At 34.4% G+C, this 23,527-nt stretch overlaps 1 protein-coding gene across 1 annotated transcript in view; it reads right to left on the bottom strand.

Annotated features, from left to right (window-relative positions):
• Window positions 1-13,660: 13,660 nt before the first annotated feature.
• The window catches only part of LOC121725310 (homeotic protein ultrabithorax), a 137,202-nt gene continuing 127,335 nt past the window's right edge, over window positions 13,661-23,527 (bottom strand). Inside the window, exon 3 of the mRNA XM_042112201.1 lies at window positions 13,661-15,066. The gene's annotated coding sequence lies outside the window, so the exon portion shown is untranslated. The remainder of the gene's footprint in view (window positions 15,067-23,527) is intronic.

Here is a 23,527-nt window from a genome sequence, read left to right as displayed (position 1 = left end):
TGAATGTTTATTGCTTATCGAGTACTTTTATGATCCTTCTGTGTGGTAAACAATTAAACGGCAATTATAACAGGCTACTAAGAAGCTACTTTTAGCCACACTAGTAAGCCAATTTACCAGCAAAAGGTATGTATATTGTTTCTCGAAAATTAATACGACGACATTATTCAGATGTTTCTACAAGATATTTGAAGAATTTTGTGAATTATTGTTTTGATATTATGTTTATTTTAGTAGGTAAATCATACATTAAAATTTAAAATCCAACCGAATCATAATATTATTGTTGTTTTCATTCTTAAAGTGAAAAATCCAAAGAATGTAATATATTCCTATTCATGTAGGTATTCGTTTTACTTGACTTGTGAAAATTTTTAGAAAATTATAGTGTTAAGACACTAATAATAATACTAATAAAAATATATTATTATAATCCAAATGTTCATTAATCTTAGACAAGTAAAATTTGACCCCATTTGGCTAACCTAATTTTTTTAAATTCGACACCTAAAAGTTTTACGGTGTCATAAAAAATGGACGAAAGGTGCTGAATAATTACCGCATTATGGTCACGTTCGGGCGCCAAAGTCAACAAATTACAGTTTGATTTGCAGCTAATGAGAAAACGGTTTCGATTCGGGCACTCGTAAAAAACCCGCTAAGAGCGAGCTAGACGCCCGTACTAAGGGTTCGGTATAAACACATAAAAATCGCGTTTGTTGTGTCGGGAGCTTGCACAGTTAAGGGAGATTCATTTAAATTTTATTGTATTAAGTGACTGGTAAATCAATAGGTAGGTCTTGGTAGGTCCACCGTGGGTATCGCAGATACAATAGATTTTAAATTGTTATGCGGCAGCAGGCTGCCGTTTGGAGGATGGGGATTAATGGGTTAAATTATTCAGGTAAGATTCTTCCATATAGTCTATATCGGAACAGCAAAATGTGTCTCCCACAAAATATGTCAAACCTTTGAATTGGTTCAAATTTCAAAAGAGAAAATTTTCATTTATACCAAATAGAAATAGAAAATTCCGCCCTCTGCACTTGCTAAGTAATTATTCTAGGTATCAGAAATACATTACAAATTAATAACAACAGTCTATAGCAGCTTGCACCCGCGATACAATGACGGACATACGGAGTCTTTGTAACAGACTTTTACCTTTTGGGCACGGTACCCTAAAAACGTAACGTCCCCCGTAAGCCCGTAAGACGCATAGCCCTGGACGTGTCTGAGGTAATTAGTGGAGATAATTTACATTTGTATTCAAAATTCGAGCTCTCGCACTCTCAGTCGTCTGTTTATTCTCAACTTTTTTCCTGAAACGTACCGCATTGCTGTGTTTCTGCAAAAACACTTTACAAATGCTTTTTGAAATTTGTTAATTTCTTTTAAATTATGTCTATTGTTAGGTGCTACAGCGTTAAAATTTGTGCATTTATGAATCTCATTTAATTTTTCAAAGTACTTTATTCGTTTGATGAATAAAAATTATGTCACAACTCAAAATATAACAAAAAATCGAACAATAATTTGAAAATGAAAACGCGACAATTCGCGAACTTTCCACATAAGCTTTAATTAAATAAAATTGAAATGAGAATGCCTAATGGATTTTACGTGCTTTCATTAATGGTACGTTTCGTATTATTTTCGAACGTTTATTATTGTGCGTAATGCGTACGGACGTAAATCATGTCGAATTTAATATAATCTATACTGAGCGTTATATACTATCTACACGCTGACATAGTAATCGTATGGGCGATGAGAGATTTATTTTATGGTGCTGGTGTACTTAATTTACACAAAGCATTATATAAAAAACTAGGTCGCAATTGACTTCTTCAGTTTAGTTTAAAAACATGATGTCACGTCAAATAAAAAGTCTCGTTTATAATTTAGAAACAAAAGAAATTGATTCGTAATTAAGAAAGTTTACAGTTACTCGCAATAGTAGCTCTGATATAAAATGACACCATACAAGATTGGACGGAAATTGGCACTAGGAAGTATCCTAGTTATGTAGGAAAAACATCAATTGCAATCACTATTTAAATATTGACCGCATTATAATAATTGCGGTAACTTCATAACGATCGGGCCGATTTGGATTACTTTGGTATTTAACGCGCGCATCAGTTCCGGAAAGGCTTAACGGTGAGAAGTTTGGGAAAAAATTGCGAGGAAATATAAACACTTTACACTATAGTCTATACTGAGTTGGGACAGAACAACGTCTGTCGAAACAGCTAGTACAAGACAGACACCATAACTGACATAGAGCTAGTCCATCGCCACAGAACGAATGCGTCGTAAATGATGAAGTGTTGACACGAAATACAACACACTTACAATCGATCAATTGTGAAGGGGAAGAGGGCAATAAGTTTAAATTTGCCATTTATATAAATCAGCTTCGGGAACATAACGCCGTGTCTATACATCACCGTGTCAAACCGATGCTAATTAAATGATGCAAACACCGCTTCACAATTGATACGGCAAATATGTTTAAATTTTATTTTTGAATACCATCATTCATATAGATTCATTTATGGTAATGGGGTGGAAATGTATGTTTTGCGTTAATTTTTTTTACTTTCTAGCTATTTTAGATACAGCTAGCCAAGTCATAAAGTCCCGTTTTTACCCTTTTGGAGTAAATTTTAACATTAAAAATATATTATACTGACTTTTTAAATCCAACTTCATACTAAAGATGTTTACTAAAAATCAATTAAATATTATTATTATTGTCATCACAAGTGCTAACTCTTTCAAATATAGGTATAGGTACACCCATTATATTATTATTAGAATTAAGTAGATGAAAAACTATGTAAGAAATATGCGAAAACAACAGGAAACTGTTCAGAAAAATAATAAAATATTATCATTGCAAGAATTCAAGGAAAATATTTTTGAAAAACTCTATAATTAGTAAGTAGCCTCTTTTAAATAATTTTATGAAAACATTAATGGCTCTATTTTTGGGTTATCATAGGTTATCACTTATCATTGACTGAGTGCCGGGCACACAAACACGAAACGACGTCGTGTCGTACCACGATGCGGCGTCGTTTCACGCGGCGTGGGAATCTACGACGAGCATCGAAAAAAACTACGTCGCGACATCGTAACGTGCCACGATACACGGCACGACGTCGCGTCGTAGAAACTCACGATGCGTAATCTTTGAATTTTGAATAACAACTGGCACTGACACAGGAACGCATCGTGAGATTCTACGACGTTATGTGTCCCGGCCCTTGGATAAATCCTATCTATATTTTGTGACGAAGTTATATTTTCTTTACGTTGCTCAAATACTACCTGTCTACTTATGCGGCATCGTTATAAGTTGATGAATCACAAATATGACTTATGAGTTTGATATAGCGAAATATCCTGTCAGTAGTAGGTGCGAATACCAGACAATGGTGTGACGTCACGAGGCGCCAGAATACTTGAATTAATAATGGATTGTGCAAACGTGACCGATTACTCAATATCTAGCGCAGTCTATAGATAGTAGAGTACATTTACATAAAAGTTATCAATTTTTGAATCTAGAATAAATGAATAAATATGCCTTATAATTGAGCTCAAAATGTAAGGTATTTGATGTAATGAAGGCAATTCCACTTTACCCATTTTATTTTTCAGGAAGGTTGCTCCTACGTTGAGAAAAGGACTTCGGCTAATTTGGCATCCAAATTAGCAGTAGTCAGTATCCTATATCAAGTATAAAACTTTTTGCGTGAACAAAGTACCTACATTAACTGGAAAAGTAATTAATATTAATTATCTTGGAAAAACTAATGAATATAAATTATTATTCTAGTGACAAATTATGTCTGTAATTATTTAATAGACAGTATAATTTAGAAATTTTAACGGTTTCTATTAAATTATTATGAAAACAAACTTTGTGTCTTATTTGTATGATTTTCTGCTGTTTTAGTAATCTTTACCTTAGTATTTACCTACATTGCTTGATGTAAACGTTTATGTTTCTTCGTTATCCTGTGTATGAGACTAAGGGCCTGTTTCACCACTTCCTGATAAGTGCCGAATAGGCTATTCACCACTTAACTTGACACATAAAGTATGGAGAATTTGTCAAAAAAGTTGTGAATAGCCTTTTCGCCACTTTATCAGAAAGTGCTGATACAGGCCCTAAGAATTAAAAACTAAACATACATTTTTGAAAGGAGAATAAACTCGTACCTAACTAGTAACAAACCCCATGTTTTTTAGAATAAAATTAAAGGCGTGGTGTAAAATAACGTACAAGAAAATAATAAATACTCCAATACATATTTATATTCCATACTTAAGGACATAAATCTAACTACTGGATAAACTTTTTACTAAGAATGATTAACTAGGAGATGTCAGTCAAGTTGTCTGGAAAGAAATATGTATGCGGAGTTCTTTGATATTGGAAAGAAAATATTTACGACTACTACTTTACATTAATAGTTATACGACCAAAACGTGGTGGTAATGGTCTTTTTACTCGCATGTAATTAATTTCAAATTAAATTGTAGATTACAATATAACGACTGCTACAGCGATGTTGTCAAAAATTAATAGTTTTTTTACAGTATTTTAATATGATATTCGTGTGGGGGCTATACAGTATAGGGTAAATGACTAGTAGATTGGACAGCTGTACTAGTCATTGAAAAAAGCACTAAAACACCATATATTAATGCTGCTTTAAAAATTGACTGTTTTTCTTTAAAACAGGCGTTCTTTTACTTTAAAAACAGGTTTTTTTTAAAGATACTGTCCAATATACTAGTCATTTACCTTACATTCATTATGATAATAATATTATTTTGTTGCGAAATTGTAGGTTATCTTAATAGGTATCATTCGCTTAATGATAAACTCTACAACAATTCAACTCTACATTTACTCTCAGTATGGTTTTCTAACATACGTAGAAAACTACGGAACCGCATATTTAACACCTAATCGATCCCTACGTAAATGGAAACTTTTTCTCGCGTATCACGAACAACTTGTTCTAGGTGTTGTACCGAAAATGGCGACGTCTGCTTCATTGAAGGGCCGCGCAAAAAGCTAATTGGCATTCAAGAAAAAGCCTCGGGAAGAGCAATGATTGACAGAACATTAGGGTCATTGTTCATGCCGGTCGCCTCGCTCTGTCATGTCATAGCCGAGCGAAGAATATCAACCAGATGCGTTTATATTCTTGGGTCATTGCAGCCAAATTGTTGCCAATTTAACACAATTACTTGTTTTTATTGTTTTGGAGTGATGAATTTAAATACATACATACGAATTTAATTTTTTACGTGATAGAGCCATGCTTCGGTACGAATGGGCCGGCTTGACCGGAGAAATACCACGGACTCACAGAAAACCGGCGTGAAGTGTTTCGCCGAGTGAGTGAGTTTACCGGAGGCCCAATCCCCTACCCTGTTCCCTTCTTTCCCTCTTAAAAGGCCGGCAACGCACATGCAGAGAGCTGCATGTGCATTGTGCATCAGAAGAGTCTGATGTTGCGAGTGTCCATGGGCGACGGAAGTTGCTTTCCATCAGGTGATCCGTTTGCTCGTGTGCACCCTTATTTCATTAAAAATATGTTGTCATTGTAGCTTATTTATTGGACGATTATACCTTCCTTCAATTTCATACGCGAATGTCTACAAAATTTATACGTGGGAGAGCCATGCTTCGGCACGAATGGGGCGGCTCGACCGGATAAATACCACGCTCTCACAGAAAACCGGCGTAAAACAGCGCTTGCGCTGTGTTTCGCCGAGTGAGTGAGTTTACCGGAGGCCCAATCCCCTACCCTTTTCCCTTTCCTACCCTCCCCTATTCCCTTCCCTTCCCTACCCTCCCCTATTACCCTATTCCCTCTTAAAAGGCCGGCAACGCACATGCAGCTCTTCTGATGCTGCGAGTGTCCATGGGCGACGGAAGTTGCTTTCCATCAGGTGACCCGTTTGCTCGTTTGCCCCCTTATATCATAAAAAAAAAATGTTAGCAAATAGATTTGAGGCAATGAGCAGATCTCCGAAAAGCTGTTTACAAAAATTTTAGTTTCGCAAAAATCTTGCTTTACGCAACTACGCATTTACCTGTACAGTGTACTCTACATATTTTATGCAAAATGTCCAACAAAAAACCACAACAAACAATAAACCTTGAAATCATAAAAAAACATCAACGAGTCCGCAATCGCAAAATGCACCGTGAAATGTATGCTAATCATTTTAAAAAGACAATTTACCTTCGTGTTGGCGGGTGGTAGCTTAACAAAATCTATGAATAATCAGATATTATTGCACACCTCAGAATTCGCAAATATCAAATATTCATGACTTATGGCTGTAGGAATAGAGTTCATATTATATTGAAAATGTAATAAAAGCAGTATATTTGTATAGAGGAGTGAACAACAATAATTTATCGTCTCCTTTGCAACGTAATTGCGTAAATCATGCATTTATGACAGAGTTGGTCAAAGACTGCATTGTCTACCGCATTCCCGCGGTCTGCGTTTTGTTACATTTTTGGATTTCTTTTAATATTTCACGCTAAAATACCTGTTGTTATTTTGGTTTTCTGGTATTGGTGATAAATGATAATATAGAGGTAAGGAACATTTAAGGACGTTTTAAGCTTTTTGCAATCGATTTAGTTAATATCGACAAAATTGGTTGTTGTACAAAACTATATTCTTTGAAAAAACTCTACGCTTGTAACACGATCCTCTGTTATGATTATTAGAGCTCTATAAAAATAGAGACTATCACCACTGGACTCAAATTCCATGTTTTGATCGCTAAACTCCAAAAGATCTACTATCTTTATACAGATTCAATTCTGCAAGGGTGTGTTATAACTCTTGTAGAATTGAATTAAAGTTGTCATGGAAACTTTGATAGAATAAACTTTTTATCTAACTTCTGAGGCGTAATATTTCTAGTCTTTAATATTCCTAATCGAATATAATGAAAGCAAGAATTATAATAATATCAAAGCCAAGCATTTCCAGCCGTTAATATATCTAAGCCAACACGAAATATAAAGAGCTAAAGATCTCGTTCAGTCAAATCGGTTATCAGGGCCGTCATGATCATACTATAAAGTATAAAGCACGGATACTAGCTAGCTAAAGACTTAATTAGCGTGCGCACGCGCCGACTATCTTATCGGCCGCACGATTCGCGAACTTGTCCGACTTGATACAGCGATTTATGTGCGCCAAGAGATACTTATACCACCTTAGGCTATTGTCAGCTATGACTCTATTATAGATAGTAGAGTTGCATTAGTGTGAAGGAAGAAGAAGATTTTTCAAAACCACTAAATAAGTTATTTTGATGAATTCGCAAATTTTAAGGGGTATAATTTTAAAGCTTTCTCGTAGATGCTAACAGATAACTAGACAGAACAATTTTTAATATTTTGTAGCTTAACATCTAAGTAATATAATAGTACCTATCCATATCCTAAAGTCTAAGTCATAATACCGAAGTACTAATAAAAATTATACATCTATCGACTATAGTATATTTGGTGCATAGTTTGTTTTGAATCCATTATTAATTCCTGAATTGCGTGCTGCTAAACATGAGTTAGTTACATAGATGAATTTTACCTTTAAGACCCTTACTCGAAACCTACGTGTCTTCTTTTACAAACATAGTCATAGCTCATTATATACATTCGTAGACTCCCTAGGTGGTGGGCTTATTTCTCGGTTAATTAAGATAACTCAATGTGTCTATCGACAACAATATATGGATGCGCCTGCGCAAGACAGATAGCTTTATTTACATGATTTTACGCAACAGCTAATTATCGCTGGACAGACAAGAATTTATGTTATTATGGCTCTTTAATTTCACACGGACGCATAATACGTCCTTGTTATAGTTATTATTAAGTATGCCGGTTTGCCGTTTACGTGTTTAACATAAAACGTGTTTAAGAAAGGTATACATTTAAAAATAAATTTAATTTAACTACAATGATGGCAAAAAAATTGTGAGTACTTTTACCAACATAGAGTATTTTACTTTTATTTTGATAATTAATTAAAAATGATAAATGTTATAGGTAGGTAGGTAGAACTCTACAAGGCGCAGGTTCGGCCACATATGGAATATTGTTCTCATCTCTGGACAGGGGCGCTAAAATACCAACTGCTCCCTCTGGATCGTATCCAACGAAGGGCCGCTCGAATTGTTGACTGTCATAGTGTTTCAAACTGCTTGGACCCCTTGAAATTACGTCGAGATGTAGCTTCACTCTGCATCCTCTATCGGTTGTATCACGGGGAGTGCTCTGAGGAATTGTTCGGAATACCACCTGCAACTTTTCGCCATCGTCCCACGCGAAAAATATACCATTCTCAACACCTTGATGAGTGGCAGTCTTCCACCGTGCGTTTCTCGCGTAACTTTCTGCCGTGCACTGTAAAACTGTGGAACAAACTGTCACTGGCAGTATTTCCGGACCTATACGACCTGCATACCTTCAAGAAAAGAGCGTATTCCCTCCTAAAAGGCCGGCAACGCACCTACAGCTCTTTTGATGTTGCGAGTGTCCATGGGCGACGGTAGTTGCTCTCCATCAGGCGACCCGTTTGCTCGTTTGCCCCCTTTATTTCACAAAAAAAATAAAAAAAGGTAGTACCTCCCTAAAAGGACGTGATGATAATTTTTCGTAAGATTAGTGGTCTTACATCCCGACTCCCGAGCCAGCTGTAAACTACATACTTTAGTTTAGTTTTTTTTCTAAGTAAGTTGACTTAACTGTAATCTATCATTGCTTAATCTACTATTATTAAAATGCAGCACCTTTGTCGCTTACTTATCTACCCTTATTTCTTTTGTTTAAAGTGGGTGGGCCTGTCAAAAACCCTGATTATATTGATTTATGTATTAGCTAATACATTATATTTAAAAATATTCCGAAAAAACTTAAAAAAGGGTAATTTTAAGTAGTTCGTTTGCCTGACGAATGCGACCCAATTAAATATTTGTGATTAATGTTTTTTTTATTTCGTCATTCGGAAACTCGTCCCACATTTTCAATATCTCGTTTTATCGTCTCAAATATTTAACGAGAATAGATACTTAATTAAATTAACGAAAATCCGATATGAAAACATAAGGTCGTCACGAAACCCTAGCTACCTAATAAAGCGGAGTCTCACGTTCCTAATTAGATCGTTAATTATAAGCCTTCCTCGGGAGCTTTAATTTCAACATAAAAGACTATCTAAGTCGTTACTACATTTGACCAGATATTGTAAGCGGATATTCTGTCGAAATATTTTGTACTTACAAATTGTTTACTGGTAATTTCGAAGAACATAAAAATATGTAGCTTACTGAAAATTATCATTATCTCAGTTATATAATATCATGTATTGTGCCTTTAGTTTATGTACACAGTACAACAATAATAGTATTATTTTGTTTTTAAAAATTCTTTGCTAGGATTTTTTTTTGTATTAAAAGAAGTACTTTTGCCTTGTATTGAAATATATTCTATTATTCAATATACGTAGGTAAATACCTTAATTTGAGCGTTTGTATTTACTAATTGTCTAATTGCGCGTTCATGAAATTCATAGCGAGCACGATAGTCTACAATACATAAGTAACAAGTATTAAATATTTCCGTAAAACTGAAGAAATTTCGACCATAAATCGTGTAGATTTGGAAGTTCGGATCAGACCCTCGTGGTATCAGGTCGCCCGCTCACTCGTCCCACTCGCCCCACTCGTCCCACTCGGGCCGCACGGCCGGGCGAGTCGCTAAATAATAGCAGTCCCTCACCAGGTGGACTTGAATCATTACTCTAACTGTAATCCGCCGAATACACCCTGATTTATGGGAGCGTACAGGGTGTCTTATAAAAAATATGGCGGTAAATAATTTGCTGTTAATCCGCTTAATCCTTGTATAAATGTTGATTTGAGGACACATTACATTCATATTAGGTAAATAAGCAAGATTTGTGTTAAAATGTACGATAAGTATGTGTGTTCTTTAATTAGAAACTACTTAATGATTTTTCATGAAAGTCATGATTCTATGATATTGAATGTACTGTCACTTCTTGGTGGAAATTCATCTTCAATTAAATAATTATACACTTTCCTTGCACTTATTCCACTTTAATTTAATATATTTATTACAAAATTGTTAAATACACGACCGGTTTCGAAAAACACCTGATGATGATTTTTTCGAAACCGGTCGTGTATTTAACAATTTTGTAATAAATATATTAAAATAAAGTGGAATAAATGCAAGGAAAGTCTATAATTATTTAATAGTCATAATTCTCACTACGGTTTCATCCCGTAAAAGAAGAGTTTTCTAGAGAAATCAACTATATCTATTATTCTTATAGTAACTTAGAGATAACACTGATAATAACTAAATATTACTTTATGCTGGTAGGTATCTCAGTATATTTTTTTTATAAAAACTGCTTTGGTCGCCGAAATCAATTCAGAAGAGTCAATAATATCAAATGACAGTCGTTCTTATTTGAGATTTTCGCATTTTCTCTACAAATTCGTCTAACCGTCTGATTTTCTTTTATATTCAAAAAGAAAATTGCTTTTATCGTGAGGATTTCTTGGGATTTCATCAGAAAAGCCCGGCTTAGACAGTTTTATTATTTATTCAAATGTGTTATGTTATAAACTGAGACAAATGTAGGCGTGATATTTTTATTTGTCTCGTTCATCATTGTAGCCTCCGCGACATTTAGTTTAGAATATAGATGTTTGTTACAATTATTAATTATGAATGCCTATTTTTATTTTAGAATACTGTTTGTATGCATTTTTTTTAAATTATAATATTATGTAGCATCGTCAGAGAAATTGGCAGATCAGAAGGCAGACCTACGTAGTTTTGTCGGGTTATATCAAAATATAGAAGTTAGTCATGTTCTTTCTGCTGCACATAACCCGACCAAATAACGTCGGTCCGCCATCTGCTATGGATACATTTCTTTGGTGGTACATCTTCACCTTGTCTTAACAAGTCGAGTTTGCACTCCCCTATTTTTAAATACGTAAAAACACGAGAAAAAGCATTCCTTGCATTGAGTTTTCAAAAACCATACATTTACATTGCTTAGCTAAGCAAATAGGGTTGAGAATCCCCTGGCACGTCGTCGAACCCGCATCCCTCGTACGAGTTTCCTGTTTGGCGCGGCACCACGGCTACTCCCGTACCTACCTGCCAAGTTTCCATTATTTGCTAGATGTTTGTATATCCCACTTGGATAAGAGAGATTTATTAATAAGACCATTCTAGCTATTATAAGCCCAATTTTTCATTTCAAAGTTGTTGGTTTTTGGACAAGAGTTTATGTTTTCAGTAAGGCTGTTGATTGGTTCGGATCTCTCTAGTGAATAGATATATTTTAATGTGTCAAAATAAACTTGGACTTCAGTTGATTAAAAATTAAAATTATTTATATGGATGTCGAAATTATGAAAAATAATCACATTTACTTTTAAGGTGACGCCTTGATAATTTGGTTGCAGCGATATCGATTTTTCTCAACAATGACTACAGCTAAGAAATAAAAGTTCATTGTCAGTAAGTATTCATCATGTCTTTATCTTTGAATTACCCATAACATAACACGATTGGTCTACTTTTATAACACAGAATAATCAATCAAAAAGACTTCTATAAAAACAGGGATTCTAATTTTGCCAATTACAGAGAAGAGTGATTTAACCTTCCAAAAATAAAAACATAGATTAGTTCAAGCATACACTAAACCATTTTGTCGCTTACGCCCTATTCAGTTATTGCTGTTCTATTTCTTGTTCTGCCGGCCCGGCCTCTCAAATGGAACAAGCGATCTAAAACATATCCTAAACGATTTTTAATTTTAACGCGGCGTCACCTTAAGTAATAGTTTTTGATCCTTTTGTTTAACCAAGAATAACAAAGTTTATGACTATTGTTGTATATGTTGTATATGTTTCCAACCTCTACTATTGGTAGGTACACGGTATCACTTATATAGTCTGTCTTTAATAATATTATAGCGGAGGCACATACGCTTTTTAGATAGATATCTAAGAAGCTTATTGAAGCCACCCGAGACCCCAGAGCTGTGAGCTACCTGGCACAACGGTTAGCAATTGCCATCCAACGTGGCAATGCTGTCAGCTTGCTAGGCACTCTGCCAGATGGGGATGACCTGGGTAAGTTTTTCTTTTTATAGTTTTTATACTTTAAGTTTGTATATATATATTTGTATATTTTAGATTGTATTTTTTAGTGTTAAGATTGTTGTTATCTATTATATGTAATTAATATTTAGGCGATCTAGCTGTTAGTTTATCTTTACTAAATTATATCATTTAATTGTAAATAGGTACATCAATAACAAAAAAAGTATATATAAAAAGATTATAGCGGTTTAAGGATTTAAGTTAAAAGAAACAAATGTACAGTAACAGAGTTTTTATTGAATGCAGATCAGTTGCACTATAGCCGATATTGTACAAAAGTAGTTCCGTCCACAGTACAGCTCACACGAGTACAATCATAAAACACATTAAAATCGTTTAACTAGAATCCCCTTTTTAAGTATTTCTCTTCGTTAATTACTAATTAATATTAATTATGATACATTACAATAAATTGGGCCTACCTATTTACGTATGACAAATGCTTGTAAAGGACAAAATTTACGTATAATATTCATGAGCACGATTCACAATAAAATAAATAAACGCAACGAGTCAACTTATAAAATCGATTGTATAAACTTATATAAAGATCCAAAGAGTGATTAAAAAAACAAGTGTATCAATTTTGAATCGCGATTTATAAATTAGTTGTATATAATATTATTTACATAAAACGAACGAGGGCAAAAAGTTAGGCGAAGATTCTTTCTTTATACTCATAATGATATATTTTATGTAAAATCAGATAAAATTGATTTTAATTAATATTTTCTTCAAAAAGCACGGTTTGGCACTATAAAACTTCCCCAAAATGAAGACAGAAAGAATCTCGTCCAAATTTTAACACGAATCTTATATTACAAGAGAAAAGTTAAGTATATTACGTTTATAGGAATCCAAAAATATTACTACAACTGTATCTTAAAATAAATTATATTACTTATGTTAATTATCTACTCGTATACTGGGCACAACTAGTTTTGATTGTTGTCATTTAGGTGACTATTATAGGTAAGCTAAGTATAAGTTAAGCTATCGACTAAAAATGGAATATTCTTCGTACTAAAGCCTTTTTATTTACGTATTTAGAGTATCCGATGTGACGCAATCGTTTTATAAAATTAATAATAATAATTACAACAGTTGACAAAACATTGCGAACGAAAAAACATTGATCTTAAAAGCAAATAAAGTCTTTACTTCTAAAAAAGCTAAAATAAAATAACAAAATATACAAATTACACAAATATTGCTGAATAATTTCAAAGTTTTTATTCAAATTTTATGAAATCTGTTACCTATATTATTATAGTCCTGATTCCTGCCTAGCTATCTTTCTACAATAATTTTGTAAATCTTTTGTCAAAGTTTTTTAATAATAGCTAAATAAAACAAAAATATAATCCCTTTTATATCAATTATATTTTACGTCACATCAGATGTTTATTATTATAATATACTTATTAATTTCTGAACGTATACAGACGTTGTACATCAGTTTATTATTAATACAATAACCTTAATTATTTACAAAATATCAAGTAACACGTTACTGATAGATTTATACATTATACTTTTCCATTTCAAGCGAGAGATCTTCTAGACCTAAAATATATAAATGCTAGTATTAAAATTTGTTCAGCCCACAGTGAACGTGTACGCCGTACATGCCTCTTAGCCAATCGAAAACTTTAAATATAGAAGAATCGCTAAAATGCGATTGGTATACAACATTTGTACATTTTTCAGTTATACAATCTATACATTTAGATTTTGATACTTTTGAAGTTACGTCTTTTAGGACGTTTCAGCGCTTTAAGAATAAATCATCTGAGAATTTCGCCTATATATTTATTTTGAAAACCTGTTTAATCTAAATTATCCAGCAGATAAATTATTCTCGGCCGCGAATTGAGCGCTTGCGATTCGAAATGAACGATAGTGAACAATTCGCACGATAAATAAAAACACAATTCCATTTGAAGCTCTCGGCTCGCGGCCGTGTACCTCAGCGGGCGTCCAGGCGGGATTTACAGGGGAGCGGGGCGATATATCACTAACCTGGTGCCACCGGCCGATACCATCTAGCCGATACCGCCGATCTAGCCTCTCAATCCCGTTTCAATGCCAACATTTGTTTATGCTAAGGATCGTCTGATTTGATTGAAATTTTGAAAACCTTATACAGGGGAGCGGGGCGATATATCACTAGCCTGGCGCCATCTGCCGATATCATCTAGCTCGATAGCCTCTCAATCCCATTTCAATGCTTACATTTATTAATTTTGCAAAGGATCTTCTGGTTTGATTGAGAATTTGAGAACCTTATTGAACAAGGGGAGTGGGGCGATGTATACTTATCCCGGTGCGCTGGAACCAGGATATTGATATACGGCCGATACCATTTAAACCGATACAGCCGACCTAGGATCTCAATCAATGCCAACATATTTTGTTTATGCTAAAGATCCGGGATCTTCTGATTTGATTAAAATTTTGAGAACCGTCAAAGATTACCGTTGCATTGGTGGGCTGCTAGAAACTAGCGAAAGAAAGTGAAGCGATAAACGAGCGGACACCGAAACATGTATTTTTCATGCGAGCAATAATTTATAGTCGGCGATGGTATCGCGACCGGTTCTTTTATTTTTGAAATAGTGATACGCGGGCTCGGTGAGTACTAACGGGAAATTTTGATAATAAATCTTCGGTAGTCGATTGCCTAAGCGCTCGTGTGGGCGCAGAAATTTATTCGACACTTTGATATCTTGATCTCGCGACGTCAGTTTTTGGGGATCGAACTAAAAACGCGACGACCACCTGAAACAAAGGAAAAGCGAAATTAATAGAAGTGCCAATCAAAAATCATACAGCGGGCGAGGAAGGCTACTCACTCGAAAGTTTTAATTAATTTGTGGGGCGTAAAACAAAAATATATTCAAAGTTTAGCACGCACGAATTTTTACATCGAACTCGTATAAAGTTTGATAAAGGCCGTATCTTCGGCTGGCAGGCTCCGTCGAGCCGGCGCTGAAATTAAGATGTAACATGATGCGAGAACGAGCAAGACCTGCTAGATTTATTGCTATACCACTTTGCATATGCTGATTTACAAAGAGCGCGGATATCACTACGAGCTGTAACATCCCGTGTGAGAGAATACAGTGTTTTATTCGCGTCGTTATTGTACTTGATCAAAAAAGTATAAAGCACTATTCGACTTATTGTTAAGTAATTATTATTTGGTAATTATTAATTTCAAAAGATATATAACATTATAATGTGCTTAAAAACCATATTAAAAATGCAAAAAGTTTAAAAATATGGGACAGGCATTTCACAAAACAAAATCTGTGTGACAGGCAAATCAAATTAAACACAAAAGTAACGGCGCAAACCAGCATCATTACAGTCTAGCAAAAACATAAAATAATTGCCTTTTGCCAAACAAAATAGCGCATTTAACAAAAGTGGTGTAACTTTGCGATTTTGTTTCAAAAAACTAAAATTAGGAATCTTTGAGATTTTGAGGTCTAGAATTAAAGGAAATTTTTGCAAATTTAAAAAAAAAAGTTCTCATTCTTAATTCCTATTCCTAACGGATTATCGAAGGCAAATTTTTATATCCCACCAATGCTTCCCCGAAATATTACTGCTACGTAAATACAAATAGGTTCTAACAGCTCTATAGAGTTCCGTGTCTGCTGATGTTGCCCATTTGCGAAGCGGGCGCGAGCGAGACGACTTTCTGTCCGTGCCACAGTCAGCGGAAAGAAAACATCGCTCGAGCTTGCATTACTGTATAACTCAACGGAGATTAAAAATAAACGGACAACTCTAGATTATTTTGAGAGGAAGATTAAGAAGACATGGAAAATATCTTATTTGGAAACCGCAATGCAGTTTTGATCCTCTACACTTTTAATTCTAGTACCTACAGCATATTCAATTCTAACTCATCATATTATAATGCTGAAGAGTTTGCTTGTTGTAACGCACTAATCTCACGAAGTACTAGACCGATTTTTATGTAATTTGTCACTAATATAGAGTTCACCACGTGAAAGGACATAGTCTATTTTGCGGGAAATTTTTCACCGGAATTCCTTATGTACGCAGTGCAGAATGTCTAGTAAAAAATTGAGTATATGACTGAAATTGGAAACAAAAGCTTAGAAGTAAGAATAGATTTAAGGCTACATCAAATAATTACATTGAACGTTTCTATTTCGGTAATAACTCAATTTTGATGAACATCAGAAATCTATGATAGCCCACTATTATAAATTACGGTAATTGCGGTGGAATACCCGGAGATTAGTGAGAACATGACTGACACTACTGTCTTAGGTTTACTCCACTTGGTTTATTCATTCGTAATGATAATAATATTATTATATATTATTGAAGTGAGATAAACAAAGTTGATAAGTAAGTGCATTTGTTGAATAAAAAAATAATAGTAAACTGGAGACTGACGGGGACTATTGTTTGTGCTACGGGATAGCGATGGACGTTGCCGTGGTGCCATACTTAGTTAGGGACAGCCAGTAAAATAATGGTGTACGTTAAACTGTAAACAATATTCAATGTTCTATTACTTAATATAGAAAAGGGGACTTGAACTAATTTAATGAATATCTAGTTTCAGGTCGTCCTGAAAAATCGCTTAAGATTGGGGCAGCCTCAAGTTCGGAACACTTTGTAAGTAGATTGTTAATTGCTTATGTATTATTTCTTTTCAAATCCATATTTTATTATTAAGTTGTACTCAATTACAACTTATTTGCGAAGAGACTCAAGCATATTATGACAATGATTCTAAAGTCTCTCACTAAGTAACAACGATGACGAATACACGCTACAAATAGTGCTAGAAAAAGAATGCAATTAACGTATTAACATTGTATCCGAGCTAACGACCTGAAACAAGACATCCTGAATTTATTTTCAGAGGCAGTCCAACAATGGAAGACCAAGGAGCTCCGTCAAGCGGGAGGGCCATAAATCGCGAGAGACGCGCAATTTGTTGAGTTACGTCCAGCCGGCGGCCGACGAGAATTAGCTCCCAGAGATAAATTGGAGGCCCGCTAAATAAATTATTTGGGAAAACCGAGAAAAAACGGCATCTTCCCTCGATAAGGGTTGATATCGACCGCATTAGCCAGCTGATGCGACTGGTAAATTTTGGATTTTAGTTGTGGGGAATGGATATTGTGAATAAACATTGAACCAAAGAGAATATCACTATGTGCAATGAACGCAAAGCTTAACGTTTTGAACTCAATACAAAGCTATGCCAAAAAGATGTCAGTTTCACCAAAGTCGTGAAATTTGATCGTTAATCAAATCTGTCACATATTTTGTTTTAGGTCGTACATAAATTAATAATTTGCACTACCCGGCCTTAACAAAATTGGCGCTAAGACAAAATATTTTAGATGTGTCAGAATCTAAAATTCCACACTTTACTGCAAAAATCTTGTTGATTTATTTTTCGCACCAGGATGTAGAGGTGTTCACACCAAACATCATTCATATTCCGATCGAGAATCGATAGAGCAGTATGAACTTTTAAATCGCATTACAATCACTTAATCATATCAAGACGATCGCCGATAGCCGCTGCCCGGGATGCATATCAAGTGGTTGAATTTAATCTATTGTTTATAGTATGGTCTCCATCAGTCATGTATGGAATAAATCACAGATATACGAAAATCAATTCTAATCGAGGAAATGATTGAAAATCGGACATAACAAACCTTGAGTCATATCGAATGATTAAAGATAGAGTTTATGTGTTTATGTGGTGGACGGAAAAGTTGTAGAATATATTTTAAAGTTGTTAGTACCATCAGGGCAATAGCTAGTCAAGACCACTTTAATATCAATTTTTAATGCGTATAAATCAATAAAAAGTGCAAGACGTTCCGTAGATTTAAATTCTTTTACCCCATCTGGGTTCACTTTTATTTCGATTGGCCTGGAAGGGTTGGGCGTGGGCACCCTTTCTTTTGGGATTAATCTTCTATTCGAGACTTAGCCGACAATAAGAAAGATACATAGGTGGGCTTAGGGAGGGGCGAGAGCAAATTTCTCAGATTCACTCCCTACGGAGGGATTTTATTACATTCGTTAACGCATATTAGATTAATGCGTAAACACTAGGAATTAGTATGCAAATTGCCGGGGAGCGATGTTTGTGGTGAGTGCTAGCCGAAAATGGCACAAAAATGAATTTTGAAAAGGGCAAAAATGTAGACTCGGTTTTTTAAAACTGACACTTTTTTGAATAATGAATTATACTCGGAGAAACATTTTAGCAAGTAAATTATGTTGATAAGCGGTAAGATATTAAAGCTAGTGGGTAAAATAGTAACCTATAATTAAAATGGATAATATAAATAAATTATTTCACACTACACAAATATCAAAATTATACCTAATAATCACGTAATGTGGCAAACTTATCGAAAGATTTTACAATTGTAAGGGAGTTTAATAGAATTTTTGTATAAAAGGGATCCATTTTGGAAAGGCCGAGCCGCCCTACCTGCTATCAATCCATCCCCTCCCGTGACGTACGTGCGCCATACTTGTTTCCCGTCCAATATGGGAATGTTTATTAATTTTTGTAGAAACTTCCTAGACTAGAATATAGAGAAGTAGGAAAAACTGTGTAATACTATTAAAGCGTTTATAAGGAAGTATATAAAACAAAAGGTATTTCAAATTAGTAACCAATGGCTATTGGTAAAAAACACATAATATTATTATAAAGAAATAAATGACTAGGAATTTATCTCTAGACAAGTGGCGAAAAAGTCAAACGTAGGCCCGCAATTTATTTAAAAGTAATTTCTTTTAAGGTAGTTGGATAAGATATACCTAAATATACTGTCAAAAAATTACCACCCAAAACTTTATAAAGTCGTTTTATTATTAGCATTGAACTTCAGATGCCTACATTTTAAAACTGTCAACACTGCTCACTTCCTAAATAAGATAAAAAGACTCCACTCCCATAGCTCTTAAAATATTTTTATTTATAACGCTCTCATACCAACATATGGTTCGATCGCTGTTATCAGGTTTCTATTCCGTTTCAGATACACATTATTTATTATGCCAACACATAAATCAAAAAGATTATTCGTAGCCGACAAAAATAATATATATAGATCTAATCTTATAAAGCCTGTTTTTAGCTAATTAATAAGCTTAATAAGCCTTAATTTTAGTATGTGATAAAATTCTTTAACATTTTTATACAGAATGTGTTTTATAATAATTATGTCAGGACAATATAAAACATAACATTATATAGGTAAAGTTGCCTGAATTAAAGAAAAATATTTTGGTTACCGAGTTTATGATTGCTGGTGACATATTACAAAAAATGTATTTTTATTTTTACCATTGTATTTGAATGCGCCCCCAGCCATTTATCAGGATTTTGGACGGGCGAGCCTAAAATTTTGAACGCTCTAAGCTCGGCGTAAATTTCGTGAAACATGACATGTTGGAAAAAACACCACAAAGTCACTTCCCTTTCGTGTTGCCTGCACTAATTCAAATTAAAAAGAGGATTCTGTAATTTTGTGACTTTGTAATTTAAAAATCTTTATCTACATAATCTTAATATTTTGTCCGAAAACTAACCTATAACATTTTACATTTATTTTGTGAAATCAGTACGATGCTATTCCAATTTTAGCCACAGTGTGATTTTTTTCTGCAAATCGCACATGAGTAATCGTTCTTTAAACGGCGAGGACGGTTCTCAGGGTGTCAATATCGCAACATTTGTCGTCTCAATGAACTTTAACTTGGGACATATTACTTATGTTATTTTCGGCCCGCTAATGCGACCATCGCTCTCCGACTAATCCTTCTTTTTCCTTTCTCTTTATTTCCGTAACACTTTGTAATGTGTCACCATTAGGCCGACTATGCGAGGGCCGGAGACGCTCAACTATTTCAGACTGAAATATTATTCTAACAAATTGCTGACGAGCTCCCAGACTATTTCAAAATTTAATATTACGTAACGCGATACATCACGGCTTAATTTAAACAACATGGCCGAAAAAATGATACCGTTGCCAAATATCGAAACGAGAAAAACTATTTAATCCGAAAAGTTTTGTAGGTTGGTACTACAGTATAAATCAGCGGGCCGTCTCGATGCCAAGGATATAAGATGGTATTGTTGGCAGCACTGCGATACGTCGGCTCGGTGTAATCCGTCATAGCGCACCCTGTATAATGCAGCTAGGTGCTAGCGCTATTCATTACGAGTAATCCCGCTGCTACATTGTAAATTCTCACTTTATTTACATTTAAACTAGCTGTCCCGGCAAACGTTTCTTTGCCATATAAAGTATTTCGCCCGTATTGTTTTGTTGAAGTGACTAAATAAGTATGTCACCATGGCAACGTCCATCGCTATCCCGTCGCACAAACAATGGTCGCCGTCAGTCTCGAGTTGTAATAATTTACTATTATTTATTCAACAAAAGCACTTATCAATATAAAAAGTACCCAGTAGCCGATTCTCAGACCCACTGAATATGCATATAAAATTTGGTTAAAATCACTAAAGCCGTTTCGGAGGAGTACGCTATCTAACATTGTGACACGAGAATTTTATATATTTGAAGATTACAAAGTAATAAGCACTTTTTATTTTCAATGTTATGACTGGATTTAGTGCTACTGTTATCTCTGGTTTTAATGCTACTGAGTATTCAGCATCTCATTTTCTGAGTGACCAATGACGGTAGTGTAGGTATGGAATGAAACTTCCGAAAAAAGATTAAACCTAGTTACTAAGTAGATTACAATCTTTAATTAGGTAAGTAACAATAATAGGTAGGTAGGTTCAGATTGTGGTAGTTGAAATTACGAAAATTATAGCAATTATCACTTTACGATAGAATTATAATGGGTCAGTAATTAATTCTTAGTAATTGACTAGGAAACAGAGGTTATTAATGTAATTATGTACTTTAATTAAAAATGTAGTATCAGGTATGCGATTAATCTAATTGTTGTTATTATTGTTACTTTGTATTCTGCGTATATACAACAAGAAATAGAAATACTCGTCAAAATTCATCAATAACTTCTGCAAGAAAATTATGTATATTAAAAAATTATTTTAAATGTTGTCAGTGTCGCTAAAACTCAAGAACGACTGAGCTAATTTGGCTAGTTTTAGTCTTGAGTATTCTCGGATGTCCAGCTGACGTAGCATGGTCACCATAGAAACGGTTTCTTTCTACAGAAGAATCGACAATATACTGACAGATTTTGTCGACAAAATGACGGATTTCCATTGTCTTTGTCTTGTTTGTCTAACTGTCACTTTGTCTATTCTTCCGTAGGAAGAAACCGTTTCTATGGTGATCATGCTACGCCTGCTGAGCTGATAACTTTCGTCCTACTTAATATATAAAAGTAGGAGGAAAGTTATACGACGGGTCATCTAGTTTAGTACATATATAATGTTGCTGAAAATGTTAATCGCGACGTGCAGACAACTATTTCTAGGCTTAATTGAATGTAATGAATAAATCTAAAAACTACTCAGACTTAACAATTGTCGTCGGGCAATTTCTAAAGCAACATTGTTAGCGTTACAGTTTTTCATTTCTATACGAACGAGGGAAAAAATAACAATTTCTCAGCGAAGATTACTCGAGGGATCTGATCTTTATTGCCTCGAATCACGTGATCTCACAATACTCTTCCTCATCCGAGTTATTTACTCCTCACACTTTTAATTTTTTCCTCGGAACGAAGGCCGTGCGTCTCCGTCACTGCCTCGTTACCAAAATCACGTTTATCATAGATCACATTTATCTAAGGCTTTAGTTTCGCGCCGGAACAAAGGACGTAAGTGCGGTTTTTCCCGGTGTAAACTCAACTGTATCGTCGGGGAGAAAAGTGGGAAACGTATTGTCATATTTTACATTCTCTAGCGAAATTATAAGAAAGGTGATATATTATAGTCGCGAGCCACACACGACGAATTATAGCGAACCCGCGGGGGATACGCGCCCTTGATATATTTAAAAATATTATTATCTTATGTAAAATTTATCGGTTTTAAAAGAAAGGTAAAAATGTAAGGTGAGTTTCGTCAAAACAGCTGTATTATTCAAATAAACTTCCGAACGGATGATTATTGACATAATTTATAAAGTTAAACATGTAATTATTCCTTTTTCCTAAACTATTTGTAAATTAATATTATTTAGTGTAATTTTATTCTGTTTGTATTGTAAATTATTTATTTTGATATCATTCATTATAATTTATTTTGAAGTTAATTAAGACGCGAAAATTTATGGGCGTTTTATGTTAAGTTCGCTTCATTTTTAGTTAAGTTTAGTTTTTGTGTACGGTAATGTGTAAGACCTAAAATAGTAATTGTTTCTTATTTAAAAATGGATTCTATAAGCCATATTTTTTGCCATGATTTTGATTTTTTGTGTTCGAAATTATTATTATTTAACTGTGTTTCTAACAACCATGTTTCATAAATACCTAGGTTTAAGTTTCCCAAAATTAGGTAGACATAAATAATTATTCCTTTTTAAAAAGACTAACCTGTTTACTGTTTAAATTATACAAGACCGTGCCACAATAATAATTAAGATAGATATCTCATATGCAAACTTGAACAAAAACTATACATTTATACATACCTACATCCTCCGTATAAAGTTATAAGAGCACGGTCGGGAGACACACTATAAACTTGTCAGCTGAAACTATTTCGGGATGTTTGTTTCCCTTTTGACAAATCGCGTCTCGGTGAGGCGCCATCTTGCGGCATTCCGGCAACCTACCCGGGAATAAAATGTTATTCAGCGCGTTGCACTTGACTGTACATGTACGAGTATGTAAAACTACGCTTTTCCCAAATGCGTAACAATTTTTTACCTCATTTTTTAAATATGTTTTAAATTCCTGAAATGAATATTATGCCTGATAGTATGAGTTTTGACCGATTTCATCATCAGATTAAGATAAGCATAGTCAAACCTTGTTTTCGTTCATCATAAAACCTTTTTTTAGAATATATAGATATAATTGAGGATGGCCGAAATATTTAATGGAATCAAGTGTTACTTTGCGGAAATCCATAGTTTAAATTTAGTTTGTTATTATTTTTAGCAATATTCCGCGAAAACAACTTCCACCTTTAAGTAAATGAGTGAGTGTACGCATAGGCATGCGTACAGCACCTCCCTCCTCCCACACTGCC

The sequence above is a fragment of the Aricia agestis genome, chromosome 3 (assembly GCF_905147365.1).
Source record: "Aricia agestis chromosome 3, ilAriAges1.1, whole genome shotgun sequence".
Taxonomy (NCBI): Eukaryota; Metazoa; Arthropoda; class Insecta; order Lepidoptera; family Lycaenidae; genus Aricia; species Aricia agestis.
Note: the sequence above shows the minus strand (reverse complement) of the source record. Positions and strands in the feature narration are given on the sequence as shown.